This window comes from Corvus kubaryi, unplaced genomic scaffold (assembly GCF_017639235.1).
Source record: "Corvus kubaryi isolate FWS band 111438036 unplaced genomic scaffold, C.kubaryi_AGA036_p1.0 66, whole genome shotgun sequence".
Classification (NCBI taxonomy): domain Eukaryota; kingdom Metazoa; phylum Chordata; class Aves; order Passeriformes; family Corvidae; genus Corvus; species Corvus kubaryi.
In genome coordinates this window covers 31199500-31211862 of record NW_024582054.1, presented here as the reverse complement: position 1 = coordinate 31211862, position 12363 = coordinate 31199500, and positions in this window count along the sequence as shown.

Here is a 12363-nt window from a genome sequence, read left to right as displayed (position 1 = left end):
CCGTCCCCTCCCTTCCCCGTCCGCTCCGCTCCGCTCGGCCGCGCTCCCCCCGCAGCGGGAGGCGCTCCCCGCCCGGCCCCGCGGCGGCCAAGGCTGCGGCGATAAGCGCGGGGTCTGTGGGGCAGAGGCCGGGCGTGCGGCCGGGGGGTGAAGGTCGGTTTCTGGGAGCGGAGCCCTTTGTTTCCTCTCCTCGCCGTGCCCCCAGGGCAGCCAGGGCTGCGCGGCCTTTCCTCGCTGCAAAGAGCGCTGCCCACCGCACGTCCCGGGCAGCGAGGCGGTGTCCAGGGCTCGGCTTCGGTGTGCAGAGATCGAACGCTGCTCAGAGAACAAAAGCCAGTGCCTGGTTTCCTGGAGAGCCTCGTGGCTGTCTCTTCGAGACACCGGCGATTCCTTTGCCTTCTGAAGCTCTCCGAGGGCTTCAGCCCAGCTGCAGCCGCCCCTGGCTCCTGTGAGAGGTCGCATCCTTTCCCGGCCAGGTTCGTGCGGGAATGGACATACCTCCTGCTTTCCCACCTGTGAATGCAAACCCATTTCTCACATGCACTCAGTCTGGCCAACGTTTCAGACCTTGGGCTCCAAAATTTGTGTTGGTGGATACCGACAAGTGCTAAAAATACTGGGGACTGCAGCATTTCTGGTCATCACATCACTCATCTACAGCTCTTCACCATGGATTTATTAGTGCTTATGTGCAGGGGTGAAAAACTGTTCTTACTGCTTTGATGTACCAAAGTATTTCACGAGAGGAGGTACTCCCATAAAATAGGAGGCTAGAGAGGGACTTTTTTCAAGGACATGCAATGATAGGACGAGGAAATGGCCTTAAGCTAAAGGAGGGTAGGTTTAGATCAGATGTTAGGATGAAATTCTTTCCTGTTAGGGTGGTGAGGCCCTGGCCCACGCTGCCCACAGAAGCTGTGGCTGCCCCATCCCTGGCAGTGTTCCAGGCCAGCTTGGATGGGGCTTGGAGCAACCTGGGATAGCAGAAAGTGTCCCTGTCCTTGGCAGCAGGGATGGAACAAGATGGTCTTTGAGGTCCGTTCCAACCCACACTGTTCTATGATTCTATGAAAAGGGAAACCCACAATAATTCCTAGCTCCTAATCAGATATGACACAAATGCATGCAGGGCTTATGTGGGACAGGACATACATCCTGTTCCCAAAATCTCACAGGCTCAAGCCCCTGATCTGCCAGAAGGTGTAGCGCAAGATGGCTCTTTACCACATGCAGCTGCTCGGTCTGTTCCAGCTCCACCAGTGCGCAAAGAATTCATGAATCACCTCCTGAATTACCATAAAATTTGCATTACAGCTTTTTGAGGCAAAACACAGCCATGGTCTACCTTTGAACCCTTAGGTTCTTATTGATTTTTCAGCAAATCAGTCCAAACCTAATCCACACGACAAGAGAAAGGTGACAGAAAATAAAAATATACCATATAAAACATACTTTGCTTCTGTAAATAGCCCCAGTCATCAACCATGTCCAAACTAATAATTGTAAATTCAATGGTTGTGGTGGTTCATAATAGAAACAGGCCTCTGAAGGTTATGAAGGAAATCACAGAACTATGATTGTTCACAGTTACACAGCTATAGGTAACAGCTATTTTTATATTCCTCTGTTTTCTCCTGTTTTACTGAGTTGAGAACTATTTATCTTGTGTTAGTGCAATGGACAGTGTAATGGAACCTTAATGTCATAGAAAATAGAAATAATATAAATAAATAGCAAGTAACTTAAAGTGTTTTCTGGGTCTCGTTTCCTCCTTCTGCTAAATGCAGGGGGTGCACACACAATCCTGGAGCTTTGCGCCGCAACACACCCAAATAGGCAGCATAAAGTTGGAAAAGGATGTACACTGCAGCTGCACAATATATTCCCAGTCTGGGTTTTCCCAGCTATCCCCAAAGACACAGGGATGCAGCAGCTGGGGCTGAGCATAGAAAAGATGAGTAGGAGAAGCTCACAAGGTTCCAGCACCTTGTGATTGGTTAGTGGTGAGAATTTATCCTGTTAACTCTGTGCTTCAACTCTTCTTTTACAACAAAACTGAGTAAAATATATTTCTCCTGTTAAAAAAAAAGGTAAAGTTATAGAGGTTTTGTGAATTTGTACACTTGCACAGTCTCTATCGGTAGGGATTTTATGTCCTGTCCCTGAGACAGGCATGACGTTCCTGCTCAGTCTCAACCTGAGCTTGGGAAGGAGAGTACTCGGAAAACTTACAGTGTCCTTTACAAGGTAATGCCCATTCTTGCTGTTTTACAACTTATAGAAAGTAAATATGCTCACCTCATTAGTATTCTCTTTATGATAGGTAAGTATACTTAAGGAATTACCTGTTCAAGTCAATTCAAAATACTTATTTTGAGATCTCCACCAGCAGTGAAGCTACCACAGGCCACAGCTTTTACACATGGCCGATCTAAACCATGCCAGACTGAAATTTCTTCTTAACCCCAAAGAGACTGGCAAGACATTGATGGGAGTCCAAAGCTGCCACTTCCAGTCTAACCTTTATGGCCAGGAGTGCTCTGACATTCCTCGCTGGAAGTGCAACTTTGAGAGCTGAGGGTAACAGAGCTGCCTCAGAGCCTGCAAGTACTTAGGAAAGAGATGTTTGACAGAGCACCAAAGTGAAGTGAAACATCTGGCCAAGAAGGCCAATGGCATCCATCAAAAATAGTGTGGCCAGCAGGATTAGGGAAGTGATTGTCCCTCTCTACTCAGCACTGGTGAGGCCACACCTTGGAATCCTGTGTCCAGTTTTGGGCCCTCAGTACAAGAAAGATATTGAGGTGCTGGAGCCCCCAGAGAAGGGCAGCGGAGCTGGGGAAGGGTTTGGAGGGTCATATGAGGAGCAGCTGGAGGAGCTGAGGTTGTTCAGCCTGGAGAAAAGGAGGCTCAGGGGAGACCTTCTTGTTCTCTACAACTTCCAGACAGGAGGATGGAGCCAGGTGGGGTTTGGGCTCTTCTCTGAGGGAACAAGGTATGGGACAAGAGGAAACAACCTCAAGTTGTGCCTTGGAATGAGGTCACACGTCAGGAAAAGTTTCTTCACTGAAACCATGGGTAAGGATTGGAACAGACTGCCCAGGGCAGTGGTGGAGTCACCATCCCTAGAAGTGTTCTAGAAACAATGGGATGTGTCACTCAGTGCCATGGTTTAGTTGGCAAGGTGGTGTTTGGTCAAAAGTTGGACTCAATGATTTTGGAGGTCTTTTCCAACCTTAATGATTCTAAGATTTCTGAAAGGATTACATCATAATGGAGCCCTTGAATTTGACCAATATCTTAGTTTCCAAGGAAGACCAAAAAAAAATTTCTCTTTATAATGTCTGAACTTAGTTTCCACATGAAAAGCTAATTTTCACTTTCTGAAGAGGCCACTGCTAACAGCTTTTAAAAGTCAACCAAAGTCAGCCTGAACATCAGCAGCATGAATGACAGCTCTGCTGCACTTTGCCCTGTGCAGATGGCACTTTGGAGTTCAGCAAACACATTCTGATACCTGCACAGAGCACTTAACTGCCGCTGGGAAGTGCAAGAGCCAAGGTAAATCTGGAGTACAAGGCTCTGAAAAAAAAATGACAAGCAGTTACTAATGCGGGAGGTCAGAATCTTGCTCCACACCCTCTGTGAGCCTTGCTGAGGTTCCCATGCTGTCTCAGTGGCAGCAGATAACAGGTCGATTAAACTCAGCACATAATATGATAACGAGCCTTATTCTCAAGAGTTGCACAAATTATATTGACACAGTGTAAATAAAAACAAGATAAGCTGCCTTCCATCTCTAAAGCAACATGGCAGAAATTTGGTTGGATTGCTTCTTCTATATATTTTTGGTTTTCTTCAGCTGTGCAGTATTGAGGAGACCTTGTGCAGAAGAGGAACTGCGGGATGGAAGGACTGAGAGCTGTCTTGTGGAGAAAGACTTGAGGATACTGAAGGGTGAAAAATTAGACATGAGCCAGCAATTTGATCTTTCAGCCCACATTTTCCCCCTCTACTCTGCACTGGTGAGACCTCAACTGAAGGTCTGTGTCCAGTTTTGGATTCCTGTGACAAAAACAGTGTGGACCTGTTGGAGCAGTTCAGAGGAGGACCATGAAAATGGTCAGAGGGTTGGGGCTCCTCTCCTATGACAAAAGGCTGAGAGAGTTGCAATTGTTCAGCCAGGAGAAGAGAAGGCTCCATGGAGACCTTGTTGTGTCCTTTTAATATATAAAGGGGCTTATAAGAAACATGAATTCAGGTTAGCAAACATGCAGTGACAGGACAAGGCACAACAGTTTTAAAGTGAAAGAGGGCAGGGTTAGATTAGATATTAAAAATAAATTCTTCCTTCTGAGGATGGTGATGTTGCCCAGAGAAACTGTGGATGCCCCATCCCTGGAAGTGTTCCAGGCCAGGTTGGATGGGGCTTGGAGCAACCTGGTCCGGTGGAAGGCATCCCTGCCCATGGCAGGGGGTTGGAACTGGATGGTCATTCATGTCCCTTTCAACCCAAATGATTCTGTGATTCTAAAAAATTTTCACAGTACATTTTCACAGATTTATGGGTGAAGTGCTTCCTCTTGGAATGTTCACAAGGTGGGCCTCACACGACTTGCTGCCAGCCCTGCTAATAATACTCTGACAAGATGGGTGTGAGTATTTTCCACAGTGCTGTGATGCAATTTCTTTGATCCACATTAGAGTGAATAAAGCTCCAGTGCAATTATCTGAGATTATTTCAGTGTCTGCGTAAAACATAGATTTGAAAACCACTATTACTTCACTCAATTATTTATGAGGGTACAATAACACTAAAATGAACAGCAGTAAGTACAGCATCCTTTTCCTCTATTTTCTCTTTCACCATGAGCAAAACAGAATACTTTGTAAGGAGAAAAGCTCTTTGCTTTGTTTAGGAAGGCAAAACTTCAGGGAGAATCTGTCATAAAATGAATGTAAGGCCATGCCTTCCTCCTATCTGCTTCAGAATGTTCCCTGTGCTGTGTGGTTTAGTGTTGCCTGAAGAGGAGACAAACAAATACACATCCAGGAAAAGACAGTCCCATGTAAATGTAACAGAGTGCCAAAAATGCTTCTTACATACATCTGTCTGATCAAACAATAGATATATACCTTCCTCCTATTGGTTTTATTTTATACCTCGTTTAACCGTAAATTACTATTTCAGAAGGTGTCATCTCTTTTGTAATAGCATTTACTGAAAACCTAAAACTGTATCCTAGGTAAGAAACATCCATTTGAGCCCTTTAAGTGTGGCAATCATTGTGATCTGATGCTGATTCGAGGTACAATTCTGCTGACACTATGTCAATGAAATTTTTCCTGTTGCTTGTAAACAGCAGAAGCTCCTCTGTTTTCAGCATCCAAGTTACCTTCTTGAGTTCAAGTCCCTGAGGTTTTCAGCATTTAAGCCTCTGCATTCCTATCTTCCCTAATTGCCTCTCATTTCAGCTTTTAGCATGTTGTTCCACCTTCATGTTTTTTCACACATAGCCCCTTCTGCCTGCTGCCTTTCTCAGGCAATTTAGAGACTCAAAGAAAGTAACTCCCATCTTTTCTTCTTTCAAATCATTCCTTAATTTTGCTAATGACTTGCATCCATTTCATTTCACTTTGTTTAGTTAAACTTTTGTGTGTGAACTCCCATCAATTTAAAACTCAAAGTCTAGTTCTAATTATCATAGAATCATAGAACGGTTTGGGTTGAAAGGGACCTTAAAGATCACCTTGTTCCAACCCTGCTGCCAAGGACAGGGCCACCTTCCACTATCCCAGGTTGCTCCAAGCCCCATCCAGTCTGACCTGGAACACTGCCAGTCATGGGACAGCCGCAGCTTCTGTGGGCAGCCTGTGCCAGTGTCTCACCACCCTCTTAAGGAAGAATTTCTTCCCAAAGTCTAACCTAACCTCTGTCAGCTTAAAGCCATTCCTCCATAAACTGTCGCTCTGGGTTCTTGTCCAAAGTCCCTCTGCAGTTCTTTTGGAGCCCTTTTAGGCACTGGAAGGTGCTCTAAGGACTCCCCGAAGCCTTCCCTTCTCCAGGCTGAACAATTAGGACAAGTTGAAATACTGTGTCTTCTATCCATTTGCAAAACAGTAAATACAGCTGTCTGCCACTGTTTTATAAATTAATACAACCCAAGCAATAGATGGTAAACCAGAGAAATTGCACTTTTTTGCCAGAGTAAGCTGCATCTGTACCAGTCAGTCAAACAGGGCCAGTGTGTGGAGCTGTACACTGGCCTTGGATCATCCATACTTTCAATCTGTTACTGAGGTTCCTGGTATGGCTTTGCACACAAACACTGTCCCAAGGAATATGGGGTATGTCTGAGGGACATCAGCTACACACAGAAGCCAAGTCAGTCCAGTTTGTCTCAGTACTAGAAAGCTCAAAGATTGCTTTACTTAGTAGCAAAAATGGAGCAAAGGTGATTACACAAGTCTTTGCAACTGTTTAGTTAAGCTAAGTGTAACTGTGAGTAAATCATTCTCTCCTCCTCTCCCCTCCTTACATGCCGCTATTTGCTCCCTCAGAAAAAAGAAATAGAAAAATATGTAGAAAAACATCTTTTAGCAACAGAGCATCACAGAAAAATACAGAATAGCAATGTAAAATACACAAGGGTAAGACAATACCTATTTAGACATCCAGGACAAAAATAGGAGCATCTTCAGGCACAGAAGTAGATGATTCCTGGTTGTCAGTCAGTGAATTTTGTGGCCTACCCTGGGCAGGATTTCCTCAATATAAGAAGCAAGAGCCATTTTCTACCTTGTACCTGGTGTGACACTTGTGTTTGAAGCACTAAAACTCTGCAGTGATCCCAGCCACCTGCAGCTGCACTTGACCCTGCCCTTCTTCCCAATTTCATGTCCATGACTTTTCAATTTGATTATAAACTGCTTGGCTTTGGGTTTTGTTTGAAAAGTGCTCTGTGAGCATTCACTGACACCTGCATTAACAGTATTTGTTTAAAAGAGGCACATTACTTTTAAAGGACAACATTTGCCTCCAGACAAAGAACTCCTGCACATCAAGTTTCCCTCCCCAACCTAACTGGGTATTTTATTGTGACTTAAGTAATCCAGATGTATCCTTCACATAAGGGTGAACTAAAGTCAGGTCTGCCTGAGACCTGCACATTCCTCCAGACCACTCTATTTTGACTTCTTTCCCTGTTTATTGACATTAAAAGCACTTTTACTCAGAGAAATAATAGAAAGAGAAATCCAGAAAAACTCCAGCCTTTTCTGCAGGAGATGGGCCATCTATATGAAGATAAGATTTGTTTATTATGATGGGACAGTGATGGAACCCAGAGTCCTTGTTCCATATTATCCATTTCCTTTTCATAACATACTTTTTTTAGTTTACCTTGGGGTGTGACTAAATCACCGGTGTTTATTTAAGTAACAGAAATACAGAACATGTTCAGGTGAATTGAAGAAAATCCCATTTGATGAAAATGGCATTTTGTTTGTGTAACATTACTATGTTATTCTTTATGATTATTCAAATGAAACATTAGAAGTCAAGACAGAAATTCTTGATTCTGTTTTGCTTTAAAGAAACAGATTTCTGCTTTCTTGCTTCAGAACAAACCATCTTCTCATGGTGAAGAGGCAGACAATATCATTGTTATTTACATTTCTGATTCTTAGATCCCTGTTCTGTGTCTATCATTTTGGGGCGGTTTATCCAAGGTCACCAAATTAAATGGAAAGATCTGCATTCCCTTTCCACATCTGGAATTTTGTATCTGTATATATCCCTCTCTATACATGTATATACGTGCAATATTTATTCCATTTAAATCTGCTGTGATGAGTCTGGAAGGGTTTCTTTCCATGTGAGCTGTCTCAGTGCACTAGAACTGAAAGGACTACTCACAGAAACAGGGAAAACTTTCTCTCCTGTAACACTGAACACTGTGAGGAGCAGGAGGAGGAAAAGGAGTATTTCCAGAAGGCTGATTCTGCAGAGTTTTGCCTCCCTGAGCACCTGCTGTAGTCAGCAGAAAAAAATTCCACCGTGGGGGCGGCCAGGGAACCTGAGTTGGGAGCCTGCTCTAAATCCTGCACTGAATTTTTCTTCCTCCATCTCCTGACACAGAGGTAACTTAAGGAGTAGCTTGTGGAGGGAATGTCTTCCAAAAGTCATGAAAAGTTACTTCAGGGAACCATCTTTTAGAGGCTGTTAGCCAATGACAGAGTCATATACTAATTGCCATTTTTTTTCCCCCTTAATAATTAGTACTACTTTTTGGACAGCCTCTTAATAGTGCAGTTTTCCTAGGACAGCTACTTTCCCTTCCTTTTCATCAGTGTATTCCTCTTTGGTTTTAATAGAGAACTAAAATAAAGTGGGCCTGTTTTGGGTTTTTTAGACTGATAATATTCCCAATTCCAAATCTGGGACAGGGTTTGCTCTCTGGTTTAGGCCCCCTCTGCTGGTCTTCCCAAAGCAAAACACAAAATACCAGGGATTTTTCATTAGCAACAAACCTTCTTAAGAGAAAAATCCAGACTTCTCTTTCCTAACTTTTTACTATCAGAATATAAATCACAAGGAAGATCAGCTTTGGGGCTGTGAACTCAGCATGGGGGAAGTTTTTTAAAAACTGAATTCAAGAAAATAATTGCATAACCAAGCATGTGAACCTGTGGAATTTCTCAGGCAAAAAGTCCAAAAGTGAACATAGCCTAAAAAGCTGATCCCAGCCTGATCTGGCTCTTAGCAGCATCCTGTGATTGGCATTTTAATGAAGATATTATGTAAGGAGCTCGAGAAGCATAGGCTGCTGGGGATGGGGTTTTTCTGTGTATCTCAGCTAACAAAAGCCAGAGGCAGTAGTCCTGCTCAGACAGCACATATTTGAAGGAGATAAACAGGTAAGGAGGTACAGTGGCTAAATATTAGCACCCATTCCAGCAATATTGTAAAACAGAGATCTAATAACCTGGGAAAATCCCTGGGTGTCAGAGAAGTGAATTAAAGCACAGTGCTTTCTTAATCAGGTGAAGGACAGGACATGCTGGCATTGGGAGAAGGGAAGTACCTGGTATTCCACCAGTTCCTTTCTGGTATCCAAAACAAAGCAAAAGAAGGTCTGAGACTGTTCTAACTAATACCAACACCTAAAAATGTTTCCTGCCCAGGACCAGACAGAAATGTGTGGTAGCACAGTTGTCAACCCAGAGAGGTTCAGGAGAGTCACAAAGGACAAGAATGATTTATTTTGCATGGGTGGGATTTTTAATGATGTTAAAAAGCATTTCACATGTCACAGCAACAGGCAAGTTACTGGCCACAGGTATTTAAATCAAAGCTCTGTAAGCAGCCTCCTGTTACCTGCCCGGGGTAAATAAATTCCTGAACACACTGGAGAAAGTGCAGTGGAGGCCAACCAAGGTGGAGAGAGACTTAGAGAATTGTCTTTGCTCAGCTGTAAGGGGAGAAGGATAAGGGAAGGTTTTATTTCTGCCTTCAATCACAGACTCTTTTCAGAGAGACATAGTGGTAAGAGACAACACAAATTATAACACAGGAAATTCTGATGGGAAACACAAGAACAAGTGCCCAGACAGGTGGGATCTCCATTCTCAAAGATATTTAGGTTGGATGTTAGGAAAAGGTTTCTTCACCCAGCGGGTGGTTGGCACTGGAACAGGCTCCCCAGGGCAGTGATCACAGCACCAAGCCTGACAGAGCTCAAGGAGTGTTTGAGCAATGCTCTCAGGCACAGAGTGGGGTTCCTGGGGGTGTTCTGTGCAGGGCCAGGAGCTGGACCCCATGATCCTTCCAATTCAGGATACTCCATGATTCTATGGCTCACCTGGACAAAAACCTAAGCAACTCCTCATTGGACCTGCTTTGAGCCAGGAATTGAACTGGTTGACCTCCAGAAGTCCCTTCCAACCAAAATTATACCATGATTTTATGGTAAATGACTACTGTATCATTAATCCAGCTTAACCTGATGAAAGTTACTTTGACAGTTCTAATGCTTCCCCGAGCAAATAAGAAATTTAAACCCAATCCAGACTCACTGAAGTCAGTGGGAATCTTGAGCTTAACTTGAAAGGCACTGGATCAACTTCAATGCTTTTAGGATTCGTGTTCAGAAAACATACTAAACTTTATTTTTGTAGGCGACACTAGGAGTTGCTTTTTCTTAACTGTGAGTTTCTCAATAGGTTGTCTCTGCAGTTAGATGAGAACTGCTCTCTTTGGAGTAGTCACAAATCCTGCTCAGAGATTCACCCAGCAGAGCAGGGTTTTGCTCAGTGCTCTGGGGGTGTGTAGCTCCACTTTTCAGTTTGCACTTGCAGGAAAATTCCCATTTGCCAAGTGTTATTGGTGATGAGCCTCTTGTCTAACGTGGGTTCAGCTCAGGGCAACTGCTGCTTTCGCGTTGAGACACTGTCTATAATAACTGAAATTTATGTCATAGAATGGCAATCCTGTGACCTCTGTAGAGTGAGCTAATGGTTCCAATCTTGTTTTCAGCAGGCTGCTGTGAATTAACATGGCCACTGCCTTCTCTTTTTCACCTCATCATTTTTCTTTGTAAAACAAGCTTTTTCTCTCTTATCTTGTCTCTTACAAGGGATCCTATTATTTATCTTCAACATGAAACAGAGTAAAACAACACAAGGGAGTAATTACGTGACAATAAATGTCAAGTACTAGCCAATTATTTTGATGTTTCCTATGAAGGTTAAAAAATGCAAAAAATTCCATTAATTTGTAAAAATATAGTGAATTCTTTCATACACGCAAAGAGAAGGGAAACACAGATTTATCTTAATAGGTATAGGAGTTATATACTACAAAGAAAGAAAACAAACAAGGAAACAAACATATTTAAAATCCTTAAAAGAAATCACATTCACAATCCCTCAAGAAGTAGCTGTCCTCCTAATCTCTTGGATTAACTGAAATTTCCTGAGAAGGAAGGATACCTTTCTGGTTAGGGTGGAGACTTGGATTATCTCCAAGCAGCATCCATGTTTTGAGTCATCCTCTGATATGAAGCTGCACCGCGTTACTCTCCCTTAAATGTTCTCCAAAAGAACATATGCTAATGTGACCTGCAGTATGAGATTTTCCTTTCCTGATAGGCTTCCTCTCCTCAGACTCTGGGCTTGAACTGCACAACAAGCAGTTTCTTTTCATAATGGCCCTTGTTGCTTTGCTAATCTTTGGTTTCGCACCATCCCCAAAGAAACAGAACACCGTCATTGCAGGATGAGAGATCATAAAAGTGCTAAAAATCCAAATTACTGCTTGTTTCACTTTCCTAAGAAAGACAACACATGGAACTCATGATCTCATATCCATTTTTACCATGTCCCTTATGCTAACAAACATGAAACAATGTCTTTACTTCTTAGTCATACCCCATCAGCACCTATGTAATGAAACTAAAATTAAACTTTGGTTATACTGTCAAATAAAAAAAGACACAGGTGGCCAAAATCCAACTCCACACCAGGATTATCTTTTAAATCCAGGACTCTCCAGAATCCTTGGTGCTGTGGAAAACCTATTTTGCGAAATACTGAGTAATGTTTAGGTTTCAAATATCTCCATGCCTTGGCTATTTGATTCTGATATGTTGCTTTTAGCTTAATTTAACTGTTTAATTGACACAAAAAAATCCATCTGCTCAGCTGTGTCCCAGCTAACAGCTTGTTAAAAGAGACAACTGTTTAAACACATTTCTATGAATGAATGTAGCAAAGCGTAAGTTGTGTTAGGTTGTACAAAGAAGATGACTACGTGCAACTATTGAAAGAAGAAAAGGACTGGTAAGACAAAAGAAAAAAAAAAGGGAGTTTACAGAATATAAATCTTATCCTCTCATCCGAACTAATCTCCCTCACATCTGGAAATTCCAGTCTTTATCAAATTTCAGAGTCTGTTGCCTGGATGTTCATAATTATAAACCCCTTAAGATCATCATAAGACTCTTGATGACTCAGGATGAAGTATTCTTATGCATTGACAGTCTGACATGTAATTTCAGCTGTGATTGCTAAGCTAATTTTTAGGTTAAACAACCGACGGCTGTGGGCAGGCCCATTACAATCGGCTGGGTAAGAGCAGTTTTTAAAACGTGCTAATGACTGAGGGATTGATCCTGAGACGCTGAGGTCAGTGGCAGCTTTGTCACCGACTGCGGTGAGGACACAGCGAGGCCTCCCTGCACGGACCAAGAGCAAACAAAAACAGCGACTTCCACGTGCCTTCACATTTTGAAAAGAGAAGATGAAATGAACGGAATGGGTGAACGCCTGCCTGGTAAAATGTTCTGGGTGTTCTCTACTTCG